A 27,587-nucleotide genomic window follows, 5' to 3' on the forward strand; every position below is an offset into this window, starting at 1 on the left:
CATGTTTACACAGATAGCGGTGTAGATAATTCCATGTTCATACAGATAGCGGTGCAGATATTTCCATGTTCATACAGATAGCGGTGTAGATATTTCCATGTTCATACAGATAGCGGAGCTGATATTTCCATGTTCATACAGGTAGCGGTGTAGATATTTCCATGTTTATACAGATAGCAGTGTAGATATATCCATGTTCATACAGATGGTGGTGTAGATATTTCCATGTTCATGCAGATAGCGGTTTAGATATTTCCATGTTTATCCAGATGGCTGTGAAGATATATCCATGTTCAAACAGATGGCGGAGAAGATATTTCCATGTTCATACAGATGGCGGTGTAGAAATTTCCATGTTCATACAGATAGCGGTGTAGATATTTCCATGTTCATACAGATAGCGGTGTAGATATTTCCATGTTCATACAGATAGCGGTGTATGTATTTCCATATTCATACAGATAGCGTTGTAGATATTTCAATTTTCATGCAGATCGCGGTGTATATATTTCCCTGTTCAAACAGTTAGCGGTTTAGATATTTCCATGTTCATAAAGATAGCGGTGTAGATATTTCCATGTTTATACAGATAGTGGTGAAGATGTATGCATGTTTACACAGATAGCGGTGTAGATAATTCCATGTTCATACAGATAGCGGTGCAGATATTTCCATGTTCATACAGATAGCGGTGTAGATATTTCCATGTTCATACAGATAGCGGAGCTGATATTTCCATGTTCATACAGGTAGCGGTGTAGATATTTCCATGTTTATACAGATAGCAGTGTAGATATATCCATGTTCATACAGATGGTGGTGTAGATATTTCCATGTTCATACAGATAGCGGTGTATGTATTTCCATATTCATACAGATAGCGGCATAGATATTTCCATTTTCATGCAGATAGCGGTGTATATATTTCCCTGTTCAAACAGTTAGCGGTTTAGATATTTCCATGTTCATAAAGATAGCGGTGTAGATATTTCCATGTTTATACAGATAGCGGTGAAGATGTATGCATGTTTACACAGATAGCGGTGTAGATATTTCCATGTTCATCCAGAAGGCTGTGTAGATATATCCATGTTCATTCAGATAGCGGAGAAGGTATTTCCATGTTCATACAGATAGCGGTGTAGATATTTCCATGTTCATACAGATAGCGGAGCTGATATTTCCATGTTCATACAGGTAGCGGTTTAGATATTTCCATGTTTATACAGATAGCGGTGTAGATATATCCATGTTCATACAGTTGGCGGTGTAGATATTTCCATGTTCATGCAGATAGCGGTTTAGATATTTCCATGTTCATCCAGATGGCTGTGTGGATATATCCATGTTCAAACAGATGGCGGAGAAGATATTTCCATCTTCATACAGATGGCGGTGTAGATATTTCCATGTTCATACAGATAGCGGTGTAGATATTTCCATGTTCATACAGATAGCGGTGTAGATATTTCCATGTTCATACAGATAGCGGTGTATGTATTTCCATATTCATACAGATAGCGGCGTAGATATTTCCATTTTCATGCAGATAGCGGTGTATATATTTCCTGTTCAAGCAGTTAGCGGTTTAGATATTTCCATGTTCATAAAGATAGCGGTGTAGATATTTCCATGTTTATACAGATAGCGGTGAAGGTGTATGCATGTTTACACAGATAGCGGTGTAGATATTTCCATGTTCATCCAGAAGGCTGTGTAGATATATCCATGTTCATACAGATGGCGGTGAAGATATTTCCATTTTCATACAGATGGCGGTGTAGATATTTCCATGTTCATACAGATAGCGGTGTGGTTATTTCCATGTGTAAAGAGATAGCTGTGTAGATATTTCCATGTATATGCAGATAGCTGTGTAGATATTTCCATTTTCATGCAGATAGCGGTGTATATATTTCCCTGTTCAAACAGTTAGCGGTGTAGACATTTTCATGTTCAGAAAGATAGCGGTGTAGGTATTTCCATGTTTATACAGATAGCGGTGAAGATGTATGCATGTTTACACAGATAGCAGTGTAGATATTTCCATGTTCATCCAGATGGCTGTGTAGATATATCCATGTTCATACAGATAGCGGTGTAGATATTTCCATGTTCATACAGATAGCGGTGCGGATATTTCCATGTTCATTCAGATGGCTGTGTAGATATATCCATGTTCATACAGATGGCGGTGAAGATATTTCCATGTTCATACAGATAGCGGTGTAGATATTTAAATGTTCATACAGAAAGCGGTGTAGATATTTCCATGTTCAAACAGATAGCGGTGTATGTATTTCCATGTTCATACAGATAGCGGTGTAGATATTTCCATTTTCAAGCAGATAGCGGTGTATATGTTTCCATGTTCAAACAGTTAGCGGTGTAGATATTTCCATGTTCATAAAGATAGCAGTGTAGATATTTCCATGTTTATACAGATAGCGGTGAAATTGTATGCATGTTTACACAGATAGCGGTGTAGATATTTCCAGGTTCATCCAGATGGCTGTGTAGATATATCCATGTTCATACAGATGGCGGTGAAGATATTTCCATGTTCATACAGATAGCGGTGTATGTATTTCCATGTTCATACAGATAGCGGTGTAGATATTTCCATGTTCATCCAGATGGCTGAGTAGATATTTCCATGTTCATACAGATAGCGGTGTAGTTATTTCCATGTTCATCCAGATGGCTGCGTAGATATATCCATGTTCATACAGATGGCGGTGAAGATATTTCCATGTACATACAGATAGCGGTGTAGATATTGCCATGTACATACCGATAGCGGTGCTGATACTTCCATGTTTATACAGGTAGCGGTGTACATATTTCCGTGTTTATAAAGATGGCTGTGTAGATATATCCATGTTCATACAGATAGCGGTGTAGATATTTCCATGTTCATACAGATAGCGGTTTAGATATTTCCATGTTCATCCAGATGGCTGTGTAGATATATCCATGTTCATACAGATGGCGGAGAAGATATTTCCATGTTCATACAGATGGCGGTGTAGATATTTCCATGTTCATACAGATAGCGGTGCAGATATTTCCATGTTCATACAGATAGCGGTGTAGATATTTCCATGTTCATACAGATAGCGGTGTATGTATTTCCATGTTCATACAGATAGCGGTGCAGATATTTCCATGTTCATACAGATAGCGGTGTAGATATTTCCATGTTCATAAAGATAGCGGTGTAGATATTTCCATGTTTATACAGATAGTGGTGAAGATGTATGCATGTTTACACAGATAGCCGTGTACATATTTCCATGATCATCAAGATGGCTGTGTAGATATATCCATGTTCATACAGATGGCGGTGAAGATATTTCCAGGCTCATACAGATAGCGGTGCTGATATTTCCATGTTTTTACAGTAGCGGTGAAGCTATTTCCATGTTTATACAGATAGCGGTGTAGATATTTCCATGTTTATACAGATAGCGGTGTAGATATTTCCATGTTTATACAGATAGCGGTGTAGATATCTCCATCTTTATACAGATGGCGGTGTAGATATTTATATGTTCATACAGATGGCGGTTCAGATATTTCCATTTTCATACAGATGGCGGTGTAGTTATTTCCATGTTCATACAGATAGCGGTGTAGTTATTTCCATGTGTAAAGAGATAGCTGTGTAGATATTTCCATGTATATGCAGATAGCTGTGTAGATATTTCAATTCTCATGCAGATAGCAGTGTATATATTTCCCTGTTCAAACAGTTAGCGGTGTTGATATTTCCTTGTTCAGAAAGATAGCGGTGTAGATATTTCCATGTTTATACAGATAGCGGTGAAGATGTATGCATGTTTACACAGATAGCGGTGTAGATATTTCCATGTTCATCCAGATGGCTGTGTAGATATATCCATGTTCATACAGATAGAGGTGTAGGTATTTCCATGTTCATACAGATAGCGGTGCAGATATTTCCATCTTCATCCAGATGGCTGTGTAGATATATCCATGTTCATACAGGTGGCGGTGTAGATATTTACATGTTTATATAGATGTCGGTGCAGATATTTCCATGTTCATCCAGATGGCTGTGTAGATATATCCATGTTCATACAGGTGGCGGTGAAGATATTTCCATGTTCATACAGATAGCGGTGAAGATGTATGCATGTTTACACAGATAGCGGTGTAGATATTTCCATGTTCATACAGATAGCGGTGTAGATATTTCCATGTTCATACAGATAGCGGTGTAGATATTTCCATGTTCATACAGATAGCGGTGCTGAAATTTCCATGTTCATACAGGTAGCGGTGTAGATATTTCCATGTTGATACAGATAGCAGTGCAGATATCTCCATCTTAATACAGATGGCGGTGTAGATATTTATATGTTCATACAGATGGCGGTGCAGATATTTCCATGTTCATACAGATAGCGGTGTAGATATTTCCATGTTCATACAGATGGCGGTTTAGATATTTCCATTTTCATACAGATAGCTGTGTAGTTATTTCCATGTGTAAAGAGATACCTGTGTAGATATTTCCATGTATATGCAGATTGCTGTGTAGCAATTTCCATTTTCATGCAGACAGCGGTGTATATATTTCCTTGTTCAAACCGATAGCGGTGTAGATATTTCCATGTTCATACAGATAGCGGTGTAGATATTTCCATGTTCATACAGATAGCGGTGTAGATATTTCCATGTTCATACAGATAGCGGTGCTGATATTTCCATGTTTTTACAGGTAGCGGTGAAGATATTTCCATGTTTATACAGATAGCGGTGTAGATATTTCCATGTTTATACAGATAGCGGTGTAGATATTTCCATGTTTATACAGATAGCGGTGTAGATATCTTCATTTTAATACAGATGGCGGTGTAGATATTTATATGTTCATACAGATGGCGGTTCAGATATTTCCATTTTCATACAGATGGCGGTGTAGATATTTCCATGTTCATACAGATAGCAGTGTAGTTATTTCCATGCGTAAAGTGATAGCTGTGTAGATATTTCCATGTATATGCAGATAGCTGTGTAGATATTTCCATTTTCATGCAGATAGCGGTGTATATATTTCCATGTTCAAACAGATAGCGGTGTAGATATTTACATGTTCATACAGATAGCGGTGTATGTATTTCCATGTTCATACAGATAGCGGTGTAGATATTTCCAAGTTAATCCAGATGGCTGTGTGGATATTTCCATGTTAATGCAGATAGCGGTGTAGATATTTCCATGTTCATACAGATAGCGGTGTAGATATTTCCATGTTCATCCAGATGGCTGCGTAGATATATCCATGTTCATACAGATGGCAGTGAAGATATTTCCATGTTCATACAGATAGCGGTGTAGATATTTCCATGTTCATACAGATAGCGGTGTAGATATTTCCATGTTCATACAGACAGCGGTGTATGTATTTCCATGTTCATACAGATAGCGGTGTAGATATTTCCATGTTAATCCAGATGGCTGTGTAGATATTTCCATGTTCATACAGATAGCGGTGTAGATATTTCCATGTTCATACAGATAGCGCTGTAGATATTTCCATGTTCATCCAGATGGCTGAGTAGATATATCCATGTTCATACAGATGGCGGTGAAGATATTTCCATGTACATACAGATAGCAGTGTAGATATTTCCATGTTCATACAGATAGCCGTGTAGATATTGCCATGTTCATACCGATAGCCGTGCTGAAACTTCCATGTTTATACAGGTAGCGGTGTACATATTTCCGTGTTTATACAGATGGCTGTGTAGATATATCCATGTTCATACAGATGGCGGTGTAGATATTTCCATGTTCATACAGATAGCGGTTTAGATATTTCCATGTTCATCCAGATGGCTGTGTAGATATATCCATGTTCATACAGATGGTGGAGAAGATATTTCCATGTTCATACAGATGGCGGTGTAGATATTTCCATGTTCATACAGATAGCGGGGTAGTTATTTCCATGTTCATACAGATAGCGTTGTAGATATTTCCATGTTCATACAGATAGCGGTGTATGTATTTCCATGTTCATACAGATAGCGGTGTAGATATTTCCATTTTTATGCAGATAGCGGTGTATATATTTCCCTGTTCAAACAGTTAGCGGTTTAGATATTTCCATGTTCATAAAGATAGCGGTGTAGATATTTCCATGTTTATACAGATAGCGGTGAAGATGTATGCATGTTTACACAGATAGCCGTGTACATATTTCCATGTTCATCCAGATGGCTGTGTAGATATATCCATGTTCATACAGATGGCGGTGAAGATATTTCCATGTTCATACAGATAGCGGTGTAGATATTTCCATGTTCATACAGATAGCGGTGCTGATATTTCCATGTTCATACAGGTAGCGGTGTAGATATTTCCATGTTGATACAGATAGCAGTGTAGATATCTCCATCTTAATACAGATGGCGGTGTAGATATTTATATGTTCATACAGATGGCGGTGCAGATATTTCCATGTTCATACAGATGGCGGTGTAGATGTTTCCATGTTCATACAGATAGCGGTGTAGTTATTTCCATGTGTAAAGAGATACCTGTGTAGATATTTCCATGTATATGCAGATAGCTGTGTAGCAATTTCCATTTTCATGCAGACAGCGGTGTATATATTTCCCTGTTCAAACAGATAGCGGTGTAGATATTTCCATGTTCATACAGATAGCGGTGTAGATATTTCCATGTTCATACAGATTGCGGTGTAGATATTTCCATGTTCATACAGATAGCGGTGCTGAAATTTCCATGTTTATACAGGTAGCGGTGAAGCTATTTCCATGTTTATACTGATAGCGGTGTAGATATTTCCATGTTTATACAGATAGCGGTGTAGATATTTCCATGTTTATACAGATAGCGGTGTAGATATCTCCATTTTAATACAGATGGCGGTGTAGATATTTATATGTTCATACAGATGGCGGTTCAGAGATTTCCATTTTCATACAGATGGCGGTGTAGATATTTCCATGTTCATACAGATAGCGGTGTAGTTATTTCCATGTGTAGAGAGATAGCTGTGTAGATATTTCCATGTATATGCAGATAGCTGTGTAGATATTTCCATTTTCATGCAGATAGCGGTGTATCTATTTCCCTGTTCAAACAGTTAGCGGTGTAGATATTTCCATGTTCAGAAAGATAGCGGTGTAGATACTTCCATGTTTATACAGATAGCGGTGAAGATATATGCATGTTTACACAGATAGCGGTGTAGATATTTCCATGTTCATCCAGATGGCTGTGTAGATATATCCATGTTCATACAGATAGCGGTGTAGATATTTCCATGTTCATACAGATAGCGGTGCAGATATTTCCATGTTCATCCAGATGGCTGTGTAGATATATCCATGTTCATACAGATGGCGGTGAAGATATTTCCATGTTCATACAGATAGCGTTGTAGATATTTCCATGTTCATAAAGAAAGCGGTGTAGATATTTCCATGTTCAAACAGATAGCGGTGTATGTATTTCCATGTTCATACAGATAGCGGTGTAGATATTTCCATTTTCAAGCAGATAGCGGTGTATATATTTCCATGTTCAAACAGTTAGCGGTGTAGATATTTCCATGTTCATAAAGATAGCGGTGTAGTTATTTCCATGTTTATACAGATAGCGGTGAAAATGTATGCATGTTTACACAGATAGCGGTGTAGATATGTCCATGTTCATCCAGATGGCTCTGTAGATATATCCATGTTCACACAGATGGCGGTGAAGATATATCCATGTTCATACAGATAGCGGTGTAGATATTTCCATGTTCATACAGATAGCGGGGTAGATATTTCCATGTTCATACAGACAGCGGTGTATGTATTTCCATGTTCATACAGATAGCGGTGTAGATATTTCCATGTTAATCCAGATGGCTGTGTAGATATTTCCATGTTCATACAGATAGCGGTGTAGATATTTCCATGCTCATACAGATAGCGGTGTAAATATTTCCATGTTCATCCAGATGGCTGAGTAGATATATCCATGTTCATACAGATGGCGGTGAAGATATTTCCATGTACATACAGATAGCGGTGTAGATATTTCCATGTTCATACAGATAGCCGTGTAGATATTGCCATGTTCATACCGATAGCCGTGCTGAAACTTCCATGTTTATACAGGTGGCGGTGTACATATTTCCGTGTTTATACAGATGGCTGTGTAGATATATCCATGTTCATACAGATGGCGGTGTAGATATTTCCATGTTCATACAGATAGCGGTTTAGATATTTCCATGTTCATCCAGATGGCTGTGTAGATATATCCATGTTCATACAGATGGTGGAGAAGATATTTCCATGTTCATACAGATGGCGGTGTAGATATTTCCATGTTCATACAGATAGCGGTGTAGATATTTCCATGTTCATACAGAAAGCGGTGTAGATATTTCCATGTTCAAACAGATAGCTGTGTATGTATTTCCATGTTCATACAGTTAGCGTTGAATATATTTCCATTTTCAAGCAGATAGCGGTGTATATACTTCCATGTTCAAACAGTTAGCGGTGTAGATATTTCCATGTTCATAAAGATAGCGGTGTAGATATTTCCATGTTTATACAGATAGCGGTGAAAATGTAGGCATGTTTACACAGATAGCGGTGTAGATATTTCCATGTTCATCCAGATGGCTGTGTAGATATATCCATGTTCATATAGATGGCGGTGAAAATATTTCCATGTTCATACAGATTGCGGTGTAGATATTTCCGTGTTCATACAGATAGCGGTGTAGATATTTCCATGTTCATACAGATAGCGGTGTAGATATTTCCATGTTCATCCAGATGGCTGTGTAGATATTTCCATGTTCATACAGATAGCGGTGTAGATATTTCCATGTTCATACAGATAGCGGTGTAGATATTTCCATGTTCATACAGATGGCGGTTTAGATATTTCCATTTTCATACAGATAGCTGTGTAGTTATTTCCATGTGTAAAGAGATACCTGTGTAGATATTTCCATGTATATGCAGATAGCTGTGTAGCAATTTCCATTTTCATGCAGACAGCGGTGTATATATTTCCTTGTTCAAACCGATAGCGGTGTAGATATTTCCATGTTCATACAGATAGCGGTGTAGATATTTCCATGTTCATACAGATAGCGGTGTAGATATTTCCATGTTCATACAGATAGCGGTGCTGATATTTCCATGTTGTTACAGGTAGCGGTGAAGATATTTCCATGTTTATACAGATAGCGGTGTAGATATTTCCATGTTTATACAGATAGCGGTGTAGATATTTCCATGTTTATACAGATAGCGGTGTAGATATCTTCATTTTAATACAGATGGCGGTGTAGATATTTATATGTTCATACAGATGGCGGTTCAGATATTTCCATTTTCATACAGATGGCGGTGTAGATATTTCCATGTTCATACAGATAGCGGTGTAGTTATTTCCATGCGTAAAGTGATAGCTGTGTAGATATTTCCATGTATATGCAGATAGCTGTGTAGATATTTCCATTTTCATGCAGATAGCGGTGTATATATTTCCATGTTCAAACAGATAGCGGTGTAGATATTTCCATGTTCATACAGATAGCGGTGTATGTATTTCCATGTTCATACAGCTAGCGGTGTAGATATTTCCAAGTTAATCCAGACGGCTGTGTGGATATTTCCATGTTAATGCAGATAGCGGTGTAGATATTTCCATGTTCATCCAGATGGCTGCGTAGATATATCCATGTTCATACAGATGGCGGAGAAGATATTTCCACGTACATACAGATAGCGGTGTAGATATTTCCATGTTCGTACAGATAGCCGTGTAGATATGGCCATGTTCATACCGATAGCGGTGCTGATACTTCCATGTTTATACAGGTAGCGGTTTACATATTTCCGTGTTTATACAGATGGCTGTGTAGATATATCCATGTTCATACAGATGATGGTGTAGATATTTCCATGTTCATACAGATAGCGGTTTAGATATTTCCATGTTCATCCAGATGGCTGTGTAGATATATCCATGTTCATACAGATGGCGGAGAAGATATTTCCATGTTCATACAGATGGCGGTGTAGATATTTCCATGTTCATACAGATAGCGGTGTAGGTATTTCCATGTTCATACAGATAGCGGTGTAGATATTTCCATGTTCATACAGATAGCGGTGTATGTATTTCCATGTTCATACAGATAGCGGTGTAGATATTTCCATTTTTATGCAGATAACAGTGTATATATTTCCCTGTTCAAACAGTTATCGGTTTAGATATTTCCATGTTCATAAAGATAGCGGTGTAGATATTTCCATGTTTATACAGATAGCGGTGAAGAAGTATGCATGTTTACACAGATAGCCATGTACATATTTCCATGTTCATCCAGATGGCTGTGTAGATATATCCATGTTCATACAGATGGCGGTGAAGATACTTCCATGTTCATACAGATAGCGGTGTAGATATTTCCATGTTCATACAGATAGCGGTGTAGATATTTCCATGTTCATACAGATAGCAGTGTAGATATTTCCATGTTCATCCAGATGGCTGTGTAGATATATCCATGTTCATACAGATGGTGGAGAAGATATTTCCATGTTCATACAGATGGCGGTGTAGATATTTCCATGTTCATACAGATAGGGGTGTAGATATTTCCATGTTCATACAGATAGCGGTGTAGGTATATCCATGTTCATACAGATGGCGGTGTATATATTTCCATGTTAATCCAGATGGCTGTGTAGTTATTTCCATGTTCATACAGATAGCGGTGTAGTTATTTCCATGTTCATACAGATGGCGGTGAAGATATTTCCATGTACATACAGATAGCGGTGTAGATATTTCCATGTTCATACAGATAGCCGTGTAGATATTGCCATGTTCATACCGATAGCCGTGCTGAAACTTCCATGTTTATACAGGTAGCGGTGTACATATTTCCGTGTTTATACAGATGGCTGTGTAGATATATCAATGTTCATACAGATGGTGGTGTAGATATTTCCATGTTCATACAGATAGCGGTTTAGATATTTCCATGTTCATCCAGATGGCTGTGTAGATATATCCATGTTCATACACATGGTGGAGAAGATATTTCCATGTTCAAACAGATGGCGGTGTAGATATTTCCATGTTCATACAGATAGCGGTGTAGATATTTCCATGTTCATACAGATAGCGTTGTAGATATTTCCATGTTCATACAGATAGCGGTGTATGTATTTCCATGTTCATACAGATAGCGGTGTAGATATTTCCATTTTTATGCAGATAGCGGTGTATATATTTCCCTGTTCAAACAGTTAGCGGTTTAGATATTTCCATGTTCATAAAGATAGCGGTGTAGATATTTCCATGTTTATACAGATAGCGGTGAAGATGTATGCATGTTTACACAGATAGCCGTGTACATATTTCCATGTTCATCCAGATGTCTGTGTAGATATATCAATGTTCATACAGATGGCGGTGAAGATATTTCCATATTCATACAGATAGCGGTGTAGATATTTCCATGTTCATACAGATAGCGGTGCTGATATTTCCATGTTCATACAGGTAGCGGTGTAGATATTTCCATGTTGAATCAGATAGCGGTGTAGATATCTCCATCTTAATACAGATGGCGGTGTAGATATTTATCTGTTCATACAGATGGCGGTGCAGATATTTCCATGTTCATACAGATGGCGGTGTAGATATTTCCATGTTCATACAGATAGCGGTGTAGTTATTTCCATGTGTAAAGAGATACCTGTGTAGATATTTCCATGTATATGCAGATAGCTGTGTAGCAATTTCCATTTTCATGCAGACAGCGGTGTATATATTTCCCTGTTCAAACAGATAGCGGTGTAGATATTTCCATGTTCATACAGATAGCGGTGTAGATATTTCCATGTTCATACAGATTGCGGTGTAGATATTTCCATGTTCATACAGATAGCGGTGCTGAAATTTCCATGTTTATACAGGTAGCGGTGAAGCTATTTCCATGTTTATACTGATAGCGGTGTAGATATTTCCATGTTTATACAGATAGCGGTGTAGATATTTCCATGTTTATACAGATAGCGGTGTAGAAATCTCCATTTTAATACAGATGGCGGTGTAGATATTTATATGTTCATACAGATGGCGGTTCAGAGATTTCCATTTTCATACAGATGGCGGTGTAGATATTTCCATGTTCATACAGATAGCGGTGTAGTTATTTCCATGTGTAGAGAGATAGCTGTGTAGATATTTCCATGTATATGCAGATAGCTGTGTAGATATTTCCATTTTCATGCAGATAGCGGTGTATATATTTCCCTGTTCAAACAGCGGTGTAGATAATTCCATGTTCAGAAAGATAGCGGTGTAGATACTTCCATGTTTATACAGATAGCGGTGAAGATATATGCATGTTTACACAGATAGCGGTGTAGATATTTCCATGTTCATCCAGATGGCTGTGTAGATATATCCATGTTCATACAGGTAGCGCTGTAGATATTTCCATGTTCATACAGATAGCGGTGCAGATATTTCCATGTTCATCCAGATGGCTGTGTAGATATATCCATGTTCATACAGATGGCGGTGAAGATATTTCCATGTTTATACAGATAGCGTTGTAGATATTTCCATGTTCATAAAGAAAGCGGTGTAGATATTTCCATGTTCAAACAGATAGCGGTGTATGTATTTCCATGTTCATACAGATAGCGGTGTAGATATTTCCATTTTTATGCAGATAGCGGTGTATATATTTCCCTGTTCAAACAGTTAGCGGTTTAGATATTTCCATGTTCATAAAGGTAGCGGTGAAGATATTTCCATGTTTATACAGATAGCGGTGAAAATATATGCATGTTTACACAGATAGCGGTGTAGATATTTCCATGTTCATCCAGAATGCTGTGTAGATATATCCATCTTCATACAGATGGCGGTGAAGATATTTCCATGTTCAAACAGATAGCGGTGTAGATATTTCCATGTTCATACAGAAAGCGGTGTAGATATTTCCATATTCAAACAGATAGCGGTGTATGTATTTCCATGTTCATACAGTTAGCGGTGTATATATTTCCATTTTCAAGCAGATAGCGGTGTATATACTTCCATGTTCAAACAGTTAGCGGTGTAGATATTTCCATGTTCATAAAGATAGCAGTGTAGATATTTCCATGTTTATACAGATAGCGGTGAAAATGTAGGCATGTTTACACAGATAGCGGTGTAGATATTTCCATGTTCATCCAGATGGCTGTGTAGATATATCCATGTTCATATAGATGGCGGTGAAAATATTTCCATGTTCATACAGATAGCGGTGTAGATATTTACATGTTCATACAGATAGCGGTGTATGTATTTCCATGTTCATACAGATAGCGGTGTAGATATTTCCAAGTTAATCCAGATGGCTGTGTGGATATTTCCATGTTAATGCAGATAGCGGTGTAGATATTTCCATGTTCATACAGATAGCGGTGTAGATATTTCCATGTTCATCCAGATGGCTGCGTAGATATATCCATGTTCATACAGATGGCAGTGAAGATATTTCCATGTTCATACAGATAGCGGTGTAGATATTTCCATGTTCATACAGATAGCGGTGTAGATATTTCCATGTTCATACAGACAGCGGTGTATGTATTTCCATGTTCATACAGATAGCGGTGTAGATATTTCCATGTTAATCCAGATGGCTGTGTAGATATTTCCATGTTCATACAGATAGCGGTGTAGATATTTCCATGTTCATACAGATAGCGCTGTAGATATTTCCATGTTCATCCAGATGGCTGAGTAGATATATCCATGTTCATACAGATGGCGGTGAAGATATTTCCATGTACATACAGATAGCGGTGTAGATATTTCCATGTTCATACAGATAGCCGTGTAGATATTGCCATGTTCATACCGATAGCCGTGCTGAAACTTCCATGTTTATACAGGTAGCGGTGTACATATTTCCGTGTTTATACAGATGGCTGTTTAGATATATCCATGTTCATACAGATGGCGGTGTAGATATTTCCATGTTCATACAGATAGCGGTTTAGATATTTCCATGTTCATCCAGATGGCTGTGTAGATATATCCATGTTCATACAGATGGTGGAGAAGATATTTCCATGTTCATACAGATGGCGGTGTAGATATTTCCATGTTCATACAGATAGCGGGGTAGTTATTTCCATGTTCATACAGATAGCGTTGTAGATATTTCCATGTTCATACAGATAGCGGTGTATGTATTTCCATGTTCATACAGATAGCGGTGTAGATATTTCCATTTTTATGCAGATAGCGGTGTATATATTTCCCTGTTCAAACAGTTAGCGGTTTAGATATTTCCATGTTCATAAAGATAGCGGTGTAGATATTTCCATGTTTATACAGATAGCGGTGAAGATGTATGCATGTTTACACAGATAGCCGTGTACATATTTCCATGTTCATCCAGATGGCTGTGTAGATATATCCATGTTCATACAGATGGCGGTGAAGATATTTCCATGTTCATACAGATAGCGGTGTAGATATTTCCATGTTCATACAGATAGCGGTGCTGATATTTCCATGTTCATACAGGTAGCGGTGTAGATATTTCCATGTTGATACAGATAGCAGTGTAGATATCTCCATCTTAATACAGATGGCGGTGTAGATATTTATATGTTCATACAGATGGCGGTGCAGATATTTCCATGTTCATACAGATGGCGGTGTAGATATTTCCATGTTCATACAGATAGCGGTGTAGTTATTTCCATGTGTAAAGAGATACCTGTGTAGATATTTCCATGTATATGCAGATAGCTGTGTAGCAATTTCCATTTTCATGCAGACAGCGGTGTATATATTTCCCTGTTCAAACAGATAGCGGTGTAGATATTTCCATGTTCATACAGATAGCGGTGTAGATATTTCCATGTTCATACAGATTGCGGTGTAGATATTTCCATGTTCATACAGATAGCGGTGCTGAAATTTCCATGTTCATACAGGTAGCGGTGTAGATATTTCCATGTTGATACAGATAGCAGTGTAGATATCTCCATCTTAATACAGATGGCGGTGTAGATATTTATATGTTCATACAGATGGCGGTGCAGATATTTCCATGTTCATACAGATAGCGGTGTAGATATTTCCATGTTCATACAGATGGCGGTTTAGATATTTCCATTTTCATACAGATAGCTGTGTAGTTATTTCCATGTGTAAAGAGATACCTGTGTAGATATTTCCATGTATATGCAGATTGCTGTGTAGCAATTTCCATTTTCATGCAGACAGCGGTGTATATATTTCCTTGTTCAAACCGATAGCGGTGTAGATATTTCCATGTTCATACAGATAGCGGTGTAGATATTTCCATGTTCATACAGATAGCGGTGTAGATATTTCCATGTTCATACAGATAGCGGTGCTGATATTTCCATGTTTTTACAGGTAGCGGTGAAGATATTTCCATGTTTATACAGATAGCGGTGTAGATATTTCCATGTTTATACAGATAGCGGTGTAGATATTTCCATGTTTATACAGATAGCGGTGTAGATATCTTCATTTTAATACAGATGGCGGTGTAGATATTTATATGTTCATACAGATGGCGGTTCAGATATTTCCATTTTCATACAGATGGCGGTGTAGATATTTCCATGTTCATACAGATAGCGGTGTAGTTATTTCCATGCGTAAAGTGATAGCTGTGTAGATATTTCCATGTATATGCAGATAGCTGTGTAGATATTTCCATTTTCATGCAGATAGCGGTGTATATATTTCCATGTTCAAACAGATAGCGGTGTAGATATTTACATGTTCATACAGATAGCGGTGTATGTATTTCCATGTTCATACAGATAGCGGTGTAGATATTTCCAAGTTAATCCAGATGGCTGTGTGGATATTTCCATGTTAATGCAGATAGCGGTGTAGATATTTCCATGTTCATACAGATAGCGGTGTAGATATTTCCATGTTCATCCAGATGGCTGCGTAGATATATCCATGTTCATACAGATGGCAGTGAAGATATTTCCATGTTCATACAGATAGCGGTGTAGATATTTCCATGTTCATACAGATAGCGGTGTAGATATTTCCATGTTCATACAGACAGCGGTGTATGTATTTCCATGTTCATACAGATAGCGGTGTAGATATTTCCATGTTAATCCAGATGGCTGTGTAGATATTTCCATGTTCATACAGATAGCGGTGTAGATATTTCCATGTTCATACAGATAGCGCTGTAGATATTTCCATGTTCATCCAGATGGCTGAGTAGATATATCCATGTTCATACAGATGGCGGTGAAGATATTTCCATGTACATACAGATAGCGGTGTAGATATTTCCATGTTCATACAGATAGCCGTGTAGATATTGCCATGTTCATACCGATAGTCGTGCTGAAACTTCCATGTTTATACAGGTAGCGGTGTACATATTTCCGTGTTTATACAGATGGCTGTGTAGATATATCCATGTTCATACAGATGGCGGTGTAGATATTTCCATGTTCATACAGATAGCGGTTTAGATATTTCCATGTTCATCCAGATGGCTGTTTAGATATATCCATGTTCATACAGATGGTGGAGAAGATATTTCCATGTTCATACAGATGGCGGTGTAGATATTTCCATGTTCATACAGATAGCGGGGTAGTTATTTCCATGTTCATACAGATAGCGTTGTAGATATTTCCATGTTCATACAGATAGCGGTGTATGTATTTCCATGTTCATACAGATAGCGGTGTAGATATTTCCATTTTTATGCAGATAGCGGTGTATATATTTCCCTGTTCAAACAGTTAGCGGTTTAGATATTTCCATGTTCATAAAGATAGCGGTGTAGATATTTCCATGTTTATACAGATAGCGGTGAAGATGTATGCATGTTTACACAGATAGCCGTGTACATATTTCCATGTTCATCCAGATGGCTGTGTAGATATATCCATGTTCATACAGATGGCGGTGAAGATATTTCCATGTTCATACAGATAGCGGTGTAGATATTTCCATGTTCATACAGATAGCGGTGCTGATATTTCCATGTTCATACAGGTAGCGGTGTAGATATTTCCATGTTGATACAGATAGCAGTGTAGATATCTCCATCTTAATACAGATGGCGGTGTAGATATTTATATGTTCATACAGATGGCGGTGCAGATATTTCCATGTTCAAACAGATAGCGGTGTATGTATTTCCATGTTCATACAGATAGCGGTGTAGATATTTCCATTTTCAAGCAGATAGCGGTGTATATATTTCCATGTTCAAACAGTTAGCGGTGTAGATATTTCCATGTTCATAAAGATAGCGGTGTAGTTATTTCCATGTTTATACAGATAGCGGTGAAAATGTATGCATGTTTACACAGATAGCGGTGTAGATATGTCCATGTTCATCCAGATGGCTGTGTAGATACATCCATGTTCACACAGATGGCGGTGAAGATATATCCATGTTCATACAGATAGCGGTGTAGATATTTCCATATTCAAACAGATAGCGGTGTATGTATTTCCATGTTCATACAGTTAGCGGTGTATATATTTCCATTTTCAAGCAGATAGCGGTGTATATACTTCCATGTTCAAACAGTTAGCGGTGTAGATATTTCCATGTTCATAAAGATAGCGGTGTAGATATTTCCATGTTTATACAGATAGCGGTGAAAATGTAGGCATGTTTACACAGATAGCGGTGTAGATATTTCCATATTCATCCAGATGGCTGTGTAGATATATCCATGTTCATATAGATGGCGGTGAAAATATTTCCATGTTCATACAGATAGCGGTGTAGATATTTCCATGTTCATACAGATAGCGGTGTAGATATTTCCATGTTCATACAGATAGCGGTGTAGATATTTCCATGTTCATCCAGATGGCTGTGTAGATATTTCCATGTTCATACAGATAGCGGTGTAGATATTTCCATGTTCATACAGATAGCGGTGTAGATATTTCCATGTTCATACAGATGGCGGTTTAGATATTTCCATTTTCATACAGATAGCTGTGTAGTTATTTCCATGTGTAAAGAGATACCTGTGTAGATATTTCCATGTATATGCAGATTGCTGTGTAGCAATTTCCATTTTCATGCAGACAGCGGTGTATATATTTCCTTGTTCAAACCGATAGCGGTGTAGATATTTCCATGTTCATACAGATAGCGGTGTAGATATTTCCATGTTCATACAGATAGCGGTGTAGATATTTCCATGTTCATACAGATAGCGGTGCTGATATTTCCATGTTTTTACAGGTAGCGGTGAAGATATTTCCATGTTTATACAGATAGCGGTGTAGATATTTCCATGTTTATACAGATAGCGGTGTAGATATTTCCATGTTTATACAGATAGCGGTGTAGATATCTTCATTTTAATACAGATGGCGGTGTAGATATTTATATGTTCATACAGATGGCGGTTCAGATATTTCCATTTTCATACAGATTGCGGTGTAGATATTTCCACGTTCATACAGATAGCGGTGTAGTTATTTCCATGCGTAAAGTGATAGCTGTGTAGATATTTCCATGTATATGCAGATAGCTGTGTAGATATTTCCATTTTCATGCAGATAGCGGTGTATATATTTCCATGTTCAAACAGATAGCGGTGTAGATATTTACATGTTCATACAGATAGCGGTGTATGTATTTCCATGTTCATACAGATAGCGGTGAAGATATTTCCAAGTTAATCCAGATGGCTGTGTGGATATTTCCATGTTAATGCAGATAGCGGTGTAGATATTTCCATGTTCATACAGATAGCGGTGTAGATATTTCCATGTTCATCCAGATGGCTGCGTAGATATATCCATGTTCATACAGATGGCAGTGAAGATATTTCCATGTTCATACAGATAGCGGTGTAGATATTTCCATGTTCATACAGATAGCGGTGTAGATATTTCCATGTTCATACAGACAGCGGTGTATGTATTTCCATGTTCATACAGATAGCGGTGTAGATATTTCCATGTTAATCCAGATGGCTGTGTAGATATTTCCATGTTCATACAGATAGCGGTGTAGATATTTCCATGTTCATACAGATAGCGCTGTACATATTTCCATGTTCATCCAGATGGCTGAGTAGATATATGCATGTTCATACAGATGGCGGTGAAGATATTTCCATGTACATACAGATAGCGGTGTAGATATTTCCATGTTCATACAGATAGCCGTGTAGATATTGCCATGTTCATACCGATAGCCGTGCTGAAACTTCCATGTTTATACAGGTAGCGGTGTACATATTTCCGTGTTTATACAGATGGCTGTGTAGATATATCCATGTTCATACAGATGGCGGTGTAGATATTTCCATGTTCATACAGATAGCGGTTTAGATATTTCCATGTTCATCCAGATGGCTGTGTAGATATATCCATGTTCATACAGATGGTGGAGAAGATATTTCCATGTTCATACAGATGGCGGTGTAGATATTTCCATGTTCATACAGATAGCGGGGTAGTTATTTCCATGTTCATACAGATAGCGTTGTAGATATTTCCATGTTCATACAGATAGCGGTGTATGTATTTCCATGTTCATACAGATAGCGGTGTAGATATTTCCATTTTTATGCAGATAGCGGTGTATATATTTCCCTGTTCAAACAGTTAGCGGTTTAGATATTTCCATGTTCATAAAGATAGCGGTGTAGATATTTCCATGTTTATACAGATAGCGGTGAAGATGTATGCATGTTTACGCAGATAGCCGTGTACATATTTCCATGTTCATCCAGATGGCTGTGTAGATATATCCATGTTCATACAGATGGCGGTGAAGATATTTCCATGTTCATACAGATAGCGGTGTAGATATTTCCATGTTCATACAGATAGCGGTGCTGATATTTCCATGTTCATAAAGGTAGCGGTGTAGATATTTCCATGTTGATACAGATAGCAGTGTAGATATCTCCATCTTAATACAGATGGCGGTGTAGATATTTATATGTTCATACAGATGGCGGTGCAGATATTTCCATGTTCATACAGATGGCGGTGTAGATATTTCCATGTTCATACAGATAGCGGTGTAGTTATTTCCATGTGTAAAGAGATACCTGTGTAGATATTTCCATCTATATGCAGATAGCTGTGTAGCAATTTCCATTTTCATGCAGACAGCGGTGTATATATTTCCCTGTTCAAACAGATAGCGGTGTAGATATTTCCATGTTCATACAGATAGCGGTGTAGATATTTCCATGTTCATACAGATTGCGGTGTAGATATTTCCATGTTCATACAGATAGCGGTGCTGAAATTTCCATGTTCATACAGGTAGCGGTGTAGATATTTCCATGTTGATACAGATAGCAGTGTAGATATCTCCATCTTAATACAGATGGCGGTGTAGATATTTATATGTTCATACAGATGGCGGTGCTGATATTTCCATGTTCATACAGATAGCGGTGTAGATATTTCCATGTTCATACAGATGGCGGTTTAGATATTTCCATTTTCATACAGATAGCTGTGTAGTTATTTCCATGTGTAAAGAGATACCTGTGTAGATATTTCCATGTATATGCAGATTGCTGTGTAGCAATTTCCATTTTCATGCAGACAGCGGTGTATATATTTCCTTGTTCAAACCGATAGCGGTGTAGATATTTCCATGTTCATACAGATAGCGGTGTAGATATTTCCATGTTCATACAGATAGCGGTGTAGATATTTCCATGTTCATACAGATAGCGGTGCTGATATTTCCATGTTTTTACAGGTAGCGGTGAAGATATTTCCATGTTTATACAGATAGCGGTGTAGATATTTCCATGTTTATACAGATAGCGGTGTAGATATTTCCATGTTTATACAGATAGCGGTGTAGATATCTTCATTTTAATACAGATGGCGGTGTAGATATTTATATGTTCATACAGATGGCGGTTCAGATATTTCCATTTTCATACAGATGGCGGTGTAGATATTTCCATGTTCATACAGATAGCGGTGTTGTTATTTCCATGCGTAAAGTGATAGCTGTGTAGATATTTCCATGTATATTCAGATAGCTGTGTAGATATTTCCATTTTCATGCAGATAGCGGTGTATATATTTCCATGTTCAAACAGATAGCGGTGTAGATATTTACATGTTCATACAGATAGCGGTGTATGTATTTCCATGTTCATACAGATAGCGGTGTAGATATTTCCAAGTTAATCCAGATGGCTGTGTGGATATTTCCATGTTAATGCAGATAGCGATGTAGATATTTCCATGTTCATACAGATAGCGGTGTAGATGTTTCCATGTACATCCAGATGGCTGCGTAGATATATCCATGTTCATACAGATGGCAGTGAAGATATTTCCATGTTCATACAGATAGCGGTGTAGATATTTCCATGTTCATACAGATAGCGGTGTAGATATTTCCATGTTCATACAGACAGCGGTGTATGTATTTCCATGTTCATACAGATAGCGGTGTAGATATTTCCATGTTAATCCAGATGGCTGTGTAGATATTTCCATGTTCATACAGATAGCGGTGTAGATATTTCCATGTTCATACAGATAGCGCTGGAGATATTTCCATGTTCATCCAGATGGCTGAGTAGATATATCCATGTTCATACAGATGGCGGTGAAGATATTTCCATGTACATACAGATAGCGGTGTAGATATTTCCATGTTCATACAGATAGCCGTGTAGATATTGCCATGTTCATACCGATAGCCGTGCTGAAACTTCCATGTTTATACAGGTAGCGGTGTACATATTTCCGTGTTTATACAGATGGCTGTGTAGATATATCCATGTTCATACAGATGGCGGCGTAGATATTTCCATGTTCATACAGATAGCGGTTTAGATATTTCCATGTTCATCCAGATGGCTGTGTAGATATATCCATGTTCATACAGATGGTGGAGAAGATATTTCCATGTTCATACAGATGGCGGTGTAGATATTTCCATGTTCATACAGATAGCGGGGTAGTTATTTCCATGTTCATACAGATAGCGTTGTAGATATTTCCATGTTCATACAGATAGCGGTGTATGTATTTCCATGTTCATACAGATAGCGGTGTAGATATATCCATTTTTATGCAGATAGCGGTGTATATATTTCCCTGTTCAAACAGTTAGCGGTTTAGATATTTCCATGTTCATAAAGATAGCGGTGTAGATATTTCCATGTTTATACAGATAGCGGTGAAGATGTATGCATGTTTACACAGATAGCCGTGTACATATTTCCATGTTCATCCAGATGCCTGTGTAGATATATCCATGTTCATACAGATGGCGGTGAAGATATTTCCATGTTCATACAGATAGCGGTGTAGATATTTCCATGTTCATACAGATAGCGGTGCTGATATTTCCATGTTCATACAGGTAGCGGTGTAGATATTTCCATGTTGATACAGATAGCAGTGTAGATATCTCCATCTTAATACAGATGGCGGTGTAGATATTTATATGTTCATACAGATGGCGGTGCAGATATTTCCATGTTCATACAGATGGCGGTGTAGATATTTCCATGTTCATACAGATAGCGGTGTAGTTATTTCCATGTGTAAAGAGATACCTGTGTAGATATTTCCATGTATATGCAGATAGCTGTGTAGCAATTTCCATTTTCATGCAGACAGCGGTGTATATATTTCCCTGTTCAAACAGATAACGGTGTAGATATTTCCATGTTCGTACAGATAGCGGTGTAGATATTTCCATGTTCATACAGATTGCGGTGTAGATATTTCCATGTTCATACAGATAGCGGTGCTGAAATTTCCATGTTTATACAGGTAGCGGTGAAGCTATTTCCATGTTTATACTGATAGCGGTGTAGATATTTCCATGTTTATACAGATAGCGGTGTAGATATTTCCATGTTTATACAGATAGCGGTGTAGATATCTCCATTTTAATACAGATGGCGGTGTAGATATTTATATGTTCATACAGATGGCGGTTCAGAGATTTCCATTTTCATACAGATGGCGGTGTAGATATTTCCATGTTCATACAGATAGCGGTGTAGTTATTTCCATGTGTAGAGAGATAGCTGTGTAGATATTTCCATGTATATGCAGATAGCTGTGTAGATATTTCCATTTTCATGCAGATAGCGGTGTATATATTTCCCTGTTCAAACAGTTAGCGGTGTAGATATTTCCATGTTCAGAAAGATAGCGGTGTAGATACTTCCATGTTTATACAGATAGCGGTGAAGATATATGCATGTTTACACAGATAGCGGTGTAGATATTTCCATGTTCATCCAGATGGCTGTGTAGATATATCCATGTTCATACAGATAGCGGTGTAGATATTTCCATGTTCATACAGATAGCGGTGCAGATATTTCCATGTTCATCCAGATGGCTGTGTAGATATATCCATGTTCATACAGATGGCGGTGAAGATATTTCCATGTTCATACAGATAGCGTTGTAGATATTTCCATGTTCATAAAGAAAGCGGTGTAGATATTTCCATGTTCAAACAGATAGCGGTGTATGTATTTCCATGTTCATACAGATAGCGGTGTAGATATTTCCATTTTCAAGCAGATAGCGGTGTATATATTTCCATGTTCAAACAGTTAGCGGTGTAGATATTTCCATGTTCATAAAGATAGCGGTGTAGTTATTTCCATGTTTATACAGATAGCGGTGAAAATGTATGCATGTTTACACAGATAGCGGTGTAGATATGTCCATGCTCATCCAGATGGCTGTGTAGATATATCCATGTTCACACAGATGGCGGTGAAGATATATCCATGTTCATACAGATAGCGGTGTAGATATTTCCATGTTCATACAGATAGCGGGGTAGATATTTCCATGTTCATACAGACAGCGGTGTATGTATTTCCATGTTCATACAGATAGCGGTGTAGATATTTCCATGTTAATCCAGATGGCTGTGTAGATATTTCCATGTTCATACAGATAGCGGTGTAGATATTTCCATGCTCATACAGATAGCGGTGTAAATATTTCCATGTTCATCCAGATGGCTGAGTAGATATATCCATGTTCATACAGATGGCGGTGAAGATATTTCCATGTACATACAGATAGCGGTGTAGATATTTCCATGTTCATACAGATAGCCGTGTAGATATTGCCATGTTCATACCGATAGCCGTGCTGAAACTTCCATGTTTATACAGGTGGCGGTGTACATATTTCCGTGTTTATACAGATGGCTGTGTAGATATATCCATGTTCATACAGATGGCGGTGTAGATATTTCCATGTTCATACAGATAGCGGTTTAGATATTTCCATGTTCATCCAGATGGCTGTGTAGATATATCCATGTTCATACAGATGGTGGAGAAGATATTTCCATGTTCATACAGATGGCGGTGTAGATATTTCCATGTTCATACAGATAGCGGTGTAGATATTTCCATGTTCATACAGAAAGCGGTGTAGATATTTCCATGTTCAAACAGATAGCGGTGTATGTATTTCCATGTTCATACAGTTAGCGTTGAATATATTTCCATTTTCAAGCAGATAGCGGTGTATATACTTCCATGTTCAAACAGTTAGCGGTGTAGATATTTCCATGTTCATAAAGATAGCGGTGTAGATATTTCCATGTTTATACAGATAGCGGTGAAAATGTAGGCATGTTTACACAGATAGCGGTGTAGATATTTCCATGTTCATCCAGATGGCTGTGTAGATATATCCATGTTCATATAGATGGTGGTGAAAATATTTCCATGTTCATACAGATTGCGGTGTAGATATTTCCGTGTTCATACAGATAGCGGTGTAGATATTTCCATGTTCATACAGATAGCGGTGTAGATATTTCCATGTTCATCCAGATGGCTGTGTAGATATTTCCATGTTCATACAGATAGCGGTGTAGATATTTCCATGTTCATACAGATAGCGGTGTAGATATTTCCATGTTCATACAGATGGCGGTTTAGATATTTCCATTTTCATACAGATAGCTGTGTAGTTATTTCCATGTGTAAAGAGATACCTGTGTAGATATTTCCATGTATATGCAGATTGCTGTGTAGCAATTTCCATTTTCATGCAGACAGCGGTGTATATATTTCCTTGTTCAAACCGATAGCGGTGTAGATATTTCCATGTTCATACAGATAGCGGTGTAGATATTTCCATGTTCATACAGATAGCGGTGTAGATATTTCCATGTTCATACAGATAGCGGTGCTGACATTTCCATGTTTTTACAGGTAGCGGTGAAGATATTTCCATGTTTATACAGATAGCGGTGTAGATATTTCCATGTTTATACAGATAGCGGTGTAGATATTTCCATGTTTATACAGATAGCGGTGTAGATATCTTCATTTTAATACAGATGGCGGTGTAGATATTTATATGTTCATACAGATGGCGGTTCAGATATTTCCATTTTCATACAGATGGCGGTGTAGATATTTCCATGTTCATACAGATAGCGGTGTAGTTATTTCCATGCGTAAAGTGATAGCTGTGTAGATATTTCCATGTATATGCAGATAGCTGTGTAGATATTTCCATTTTCATGCAGATAGCGGTGTATATATTTCCATGTTCAAACAGATAGCGGTGTAGATATTTACATGTTCATACAGATAGCGGTGTAGTATTTCCATGTTCATACAGATAGCGGTGTAGATATTTCCAAGTTAATCCAGACGGCTGTGTGGATATTTCCATGTTAATGCAGATAGCGGTGTAGATATTTCCATGTTCATACAGATAGCGGTGTAGATATTTCCATGTTCATCCAGATGGCTGCGTAGATATATCCATGTTCATACAGATGGCGGAGAAGATATTTCCACGTACATACAGATAGCGGTGTAGATATTTCCATGTTCGTACAGATAGCCGTGTAGATATGGCCATCTTCATACCGATAGCGGTGCTGATACTTCCATGTTTATACAGGTAGCGGTTTACATATTTCCGTGTTTATACAGATGGCTGTGTAGATATATCCATGTTCATACAGATGATGGTGTAGATATTTCCATGTTCATACAGATAGCGGTTTAGATATTTCCATGTTCATCCAGATGGCTGTGTAGATATATCCATGTTCATACAGATGGCGGAGAAGATATTTCCATGTTCATACAGATGGCGGTGTAGATATTTCCATGTTCATACAGATAGCGGTGTAGGTATTTCCATGTTCATACAGATAGCGGTGTAGATATTTCCATGTTCATACAGATAGCGGTGTATGTATTTCCATGTTCATACAGATAGCGGTGTAGATATTTCCATTTTTATGCAGATAGCAGTGTATATATTTCCCTGTTCAAACAGTTATCGGTTTAGATATTTCCATGTTCATAAAGATAGCGGTGTAGATATTTCCATGTTTATACAGATAGCGGTGAAGAAGTATGCATGTTTACACAGATAGCCATGTACATATTTCCATGTTCATCCAGATGGCTGTGTAGATATATCCATGTTCATACAGATGGCGGTGAAGATACTTCCATGTTCATACAGATAGCGGTGTAGATATTTCCATGTTCATACAGATAGCGGTGCTGATATTTCCATGTTCATACATGTAGCGGTGTAGATATTTCCATGTTTATACATATAGCGGTGTAGATATTTCCATGTTTATACAGATGGCTGTGTAGATATATCCATGTTCATACAGATGGTGGAGAAGATATTTCCATGTTCATACAGATGGCGGTGTAGATATTTCCATGTTCATACAGATAGCAGTGTAGATATTTCCATGTTCATCCAGATGGCTGTGTAGATATATCCATGTTCATACAGATGGTGGAGAAGATATTTCCATGTTCATACAGATGGCGGTGTAGATATTTCCATGTTCATACAGATAGCGGTGTAGATACTTCCATGTTCATACAGATAGCGGTGTATGTATTTCCATGTTCATACAGGTAGCGGTGTAGATATTTCCATTTTTATGCAGAAAGCGGTGTGTATATTTCCTTGTTCAAACAGTTAGCGGTTTAGATATTTCCATGTTCATAAAGATAGCGGTGTAGATATTTCCATGTTTATACAGATAGCGGTGAAGATGTATGCATGTTTACACAGATAGCCGTGTACATATTTCCATGTTCATCCAGATGGCTGTGTAGATATATCCATGTTCATACAGGTGGCGGTGAAGATATTTCCATGTTCATACAGATAGCGGTTTAGATATTTCCATGTTCATAAAGATAGCGGTGTAGATATTTCAATGTTTATACAGATAGCGGTGAAAATGTATGCATGTTTACACAGATAGCGGTGTAGATATTTCCATGTTCATCCAGAATGCTGTGTAGATATATCCATCTTCATGCAGATGGCGGTGAAGATATTTCCATGTTCATACAGATAGCGGTGTAGATATTTCCATGTTCATACAGAAAGCGGTGTAGATATTTCCATGTTCAAACAGATAGCGGTGTATGTATTTCCATGTTCATACAGTTAGCGATGTATATATTTCCATTTTCAAG

This window comes from Gorilla gorilla, chromosome 4 (assembly GCF_029281585.2).
Source record: "Gorilla gorilla gorilla isolate KB3781 chromosome 4, NHGRI_mGorGor1-v2.1_pri, whole genome shotgun sequence".
NCBI lineage: Eukaryota > Metazoa > Chordata > Mammalia > Primates > Hominidae > Gorilla > Gorilla gorilla.